Consider the following 4,644-nt stretch of genomic DNA (forward strand, 5'->3'; position numbering starts at 1 on the left):
TCGGCGGCAGAAAGTCTCCTCCAGAGACGAAAGCCAGGCACTTTCGGCGGCACCTTCGGCGGCCGAAAGTCCCTTCCAGAGCCGAAAGTCCATTTTCGGGGGCAAGGTTTGGCGGCCAAAGATTGCTTCCACAAGCAGGTTCGGAAGCCGAAACCACTTTCGACGGCCGAACCTGGGTTCCCCAGCAAGGCAGAACCCGTTACCGCCTCATGCAATCCGCCTCCAAAACCTCCCTCACTCATATCCAACACTTCCAAAACATGCACAACTCATACAACAAGCATATAGGGGTCTCAAACTAGCCTAAACCCCTAACAAACATCACATAAATATGCATTAACATACCTTTATCATAAAGGGTATCAAAACCCCTAACATGCACATCCATACAACTCATGCATTCCTAGCCCTTAACCCTTCATAAAACTTACTCAAAACATCATAAAAGATAAAGATCTACACTTACCTCTCAAAGATCGAGGGTTGGTGCGACCTAAGCTTGAAGGTATGGAGAGTCCAAGCTCCACAAGTCTCCAAGCTCTCAAAACCTTGATCAAAGCTTAAAACTCTTCAAAGCAAAGATAAAACTCATGAAAACTTGGGGGATTTGAAGAAAAATATAAAAACAACCAAAGGAGAGCATGAACTCACCTATGCCCGAAAATAGAGAGAAAACTCGTCCATTTCCCGGACACGGGGCCTTTTATAGGTGGCCGGCTAAACCTCCTTCGGCGGCCAAAGTTGCTGCCAAAACTTCACCACGTTCGGCGGCCGAACCTGGGGTTCGGCGGCCGAAAGACAGCCACCTTCGGAAGCCTAACGTGCCTCCTGAAACTATCCCATGTTCGGCGGCCGAACTTGACTTTCGGCGGCCGAACTTGGTTTACTTCACTCAAAGCCTTCGAAAGCCTAAAGCACTCCCGAAACAGCCCCATGTTCGGCGGCCGAACCTGGCAAATGCCTCCTTAGTCTTTTCTTTTCAAAACTCAGTTTCTTTTGCATTAAAACTATAAAATCATATGAAAGCATTTTTGAAACACATCTTCCCCCTCTAGAAGACTCTGGCATCTTCAGAAATCCCAAGTTCCAACGGAGCTTCTGCCGGAAGGTAGGGATTCCGATGTCGGAATCTAGCCGGGTATTACAAAGTACCACACTACTTAGACCATTGGGTTGATAACCAATAAATCAAGCAACTAGAGGGGTTGGTCATAGGAGTGTATTTATTTCTAATTTTGTTGCTTTTGCTATTTTTCTTTTTTTTTTCTTCTTTTTTTCTTTGATGACACCCCTTAATTTTTATATAAATACATAGTCTAAATGATGTGGTTTAAATCATTCTCAACGAAAGGGCATCAACTCATTTAACAGAATGGCATCAACTCATATAACAGAATATGCATTCATTATCAATTATTTAAATAAGGACCTTACTTCATGAGTTTTTAAAATAAGTCTTGAAAAAAAAACTAACAAAATGAACAATGATGAATTTATTCTATTTAAACTAGCATCCAAATGACATAAAAACTTAAATTCTATGATAAAAGACATATCAATTTCTCATGACAAGTAAGAAGCAGTAAAAATTTTATTTATTATTTATTTTATTTATTTTTTATTATTATTTTTTAATAAAATGATGCTAATACTGAGAATCATAAAAAATTAAATCTGAAAAATAATTTAGCAAGTGTAAGTGCTGAGAAACTGCTGAGAATCATAAAAACAGATCAAGTGTTTATAGGTTTGGGTAAGTCTCTAGCTCAAATAGCAAAAACGCAAAGAAAAATTAAAAATTTTCAAAAAATTTTCCAAAATACAACAAAAATATATCCAAAATCAATCAATCACAAAAACACTTCTATTTCTATTTCAACCATATCTCCTCCCACACTTACTCCTCACATTATCCTCAATGTGGAAAAAATTCAATCAAACAAGAGAAGTTCACAAAATAAAATAAAAGCAAGTCAAAGAGAACTTCCCTAAGAAGTAAATCGCATAGAACTCAAGCTGGTGGTGGTTGGGGTATGGATAAACCTGAAGTGAGAGAGAATGTCATCCAATTTGGCATCAATGTGGTGCATGTTCTATCTTGGAGTTGCTTTAGGATCTTTGATTTCATCTCCCATTCTTCCTCATCATCATCACTCATTAAGTCATAGACATGAGTCTTACCTTTCGTCTGTGAACAAGTCTGGTGTGTGGCTGTGATAGAAGAGAAAGCTGAAGGTGGTGGTGGCAGTGCAGAAGAGGTTGCGACTGGTGAGGCTGGACATGCGATTGGTGAATAAGGCACGACTGGGCTGCCAATCGACGAAGAAGACGGCACGATCGGCGAAGGAAGCGGTGCATCCAGTGAGGAAGGTCACGTGAACCTCACGATCGATGAGGAAGGTCACGTGAACCTCACGATCGATGAGGAAGCAGCACCTGCTGCGCATGGTTCGGTCGCTCGGCGGAGAAGACGGCACGATCGGCGAAGGAAGCGGTGCATCCAGTGAGAAAGGTCGCGCGGTCCTCGCGATCGACAAGGAAGGAGCATCGGCTATGCATGGTTTGGTCGCCACATTTGATGGGGTCCTCGTCGTGGCCATTTGACTTGCCCAAATTACCTTCCCAACTAGAGATTAATCCAAAGAAAAATGTTAGTGCCATCACATTAAGGAGTGGAAAAGAGCTTCAAGACAATAGGCCTGAAAAAATGCAGAAACAGGGTACTGAGGAGAATCTGCCAGAAAATGATCAGGGTCATCGATCTGCCCAAATTACAGACCCAATCGATGGACAGACATAACTGTCCAGCAGAAACGATCTGCCCAAATCACCAGAAAGGGCAGAAATCGATTTGTCCAAATCAACAGAGCAGGCAGAATCTAGTCGGAGGCAGAAAGCAGTACAGCAACCTGCAGAAAAATTTCTCTTGTGATTGTAGCTTGCTCACGGAGGTGGCCATTTGACTCACTTGTTGTTCAAGATTTTGTACCGTGTTCGCTAAAGACTTCACGATCTCTTCAAGTGGCGCATTAGATTCTTGAGGTGTTGCTTGGGCTGGATTTCTTTGTTGATAGCTTGGATATTGATTTGCCCTAGCATAACTGAAATTCGAGTGCTCTATCCAATCTGGGTTGTAGGTGTTAGAGTATGGATTAAATCCCCCAAATGTATTGACTTGGTGCTCTTCCTCTTGAAGAGAAGAACACATGTCAGTTGGATGTCCTACCATGGCACATATCCCACATGGCCTTGATTGTTGAAGTTGTTGGGCCTGTCCTATAACAAGGCTACGAACAGCAGAGCTTAGATCAGAAATTTGGGAACCTAAGGAAGATGTACTTACCTCGTTTACTCTCCGTGGCAGCTGTCCTTGGTCTCCATATTGCTTTGAGGCTACTGCCATTGTATAAATTAGGTCCCTTATGGCTTGAGGTGTTTTATCTTCAATTGATCCTCCACATGCTGCATCAATCAACCTTCTTTCTAAAGGTAATAAACCTCCATAAAAGTATTCAATTAGGGACTTATCAGAGATGTCATGTTGAGGGCAATTTGTGCACAATCGATTGAATCTTTCCCAATATTCATATAGCTCTTCATAATCCTTTTGCTTGATGCAAATGATCTCTTTTCTGATGCCAATAGCTTTTGAGGTTGGGAAGTATTCGCTCAAGAAGGCTCTCACCATCTCAGCCCATGAAGTGATGGATTCGGGTGGTAAATAGAACCAATCTTTGGCAAAATCATCAAGAGAAAAGGGAAAAGCTCTTAATTTAACATGCTCTTCGGAAATACCTTGAGGCATCATTGTTGAGCACACAATGTGAAATTCTTTGAGGTGCTTGTGTGGATCCTCATTTTTCAGACCTCTAACTTTTGGAAGGAGATGAATTAATTCGGTTTTGAGCTCAAAAGGGGCTGTCAAAGGTGGGTAAGTGATGCACCATAGTGCTTGATCATCCATGGGTGTTGCTAGAGTAATACCCGGCTAGACTCCGGTATCGGAATTCCTACCGTCCGGTGGAATCTCGGATGTCGGAGACCTCTAGAAGGGTAAAATCATATTTTTTTTTATGAAATGTTTTCATGTATTTAATGGTTTTAAGTATGATTTTAAATGAGTTTTTGCATGAATATAGCTTGAAGGAAAACCCAGGTTCGGCCGCCGAACTTGACTTTCGGCTGCCGAACTTGCATGCGTTTTGGAGGCACGTCAGGCCCCCGAAAGCATGAGTGAGGGAAGTCCAGGTTCGGCCGCCGAAAATGAAGTTCGGCCGCCGAACATGGCATGCATGCGGAGGCACATTCGGCCCCCGAACGTGGCCTGGCCAGCCACCTATAAAAGGGTCCCTTAGGTCCGCACGGGCGAGCTTTTTCTCCCCCGTTGTCGGCCAAGGTGAGTCTCCGCCGCTCCTTCCTCGATCTTGAGTGTTTTCTTTAGATCTTTCATGGTTTTCACGGGTTTTAACTCTTGTTTTGAAGATTTGTGAGTAAAGAGCAAGTTTCGGGTACTTGGAGGTTCAAAGAGCTCAATCTCTCCATCTCCAAGCTAGGATCGCCTTTCCTCTCGTTTCTTCAAGAGGTAAGCTCGGATCCACCCTTGTTATGTGTTTTAAACAAGCTTTAAGTTGATTTATGGGTAGA

General features: G+C 42.8%; 1 non-coding gene across 1 annotated transcript; it reads left to right on the forward strand.

Moving 5' to 3' along the window:
- Positions 1-3,533: 3,533 nt before the first annotated feature.
- LOC122722045 lies at positions 3,534-3,640 on the forward strand. Its single transcript, XR_006348896.1, has one exon. It is a non-coding gene; the product is annotated as a small nucleolar RNA R71 (small nucleolar RNA).
- Positions 3,641-4,644: the final 1,004 nt, after the last annotated feature.

The sequence above is a fragment of the Manihot esculenta genome, chromosome 15 (genome assembly GCF_001659605.2).
Source record: "Manihot esculenta cultivar AM560-2 chromosome 15, M.esculenta_v8, whole genome shotgun sequence".
Lineage (NCBI taxonomy): Eukaryota > Viridiplantae > Streptophyta > Magnoliopsida > Malpighiales > Euphorbiaceae > Manihot > Manihot esculenta.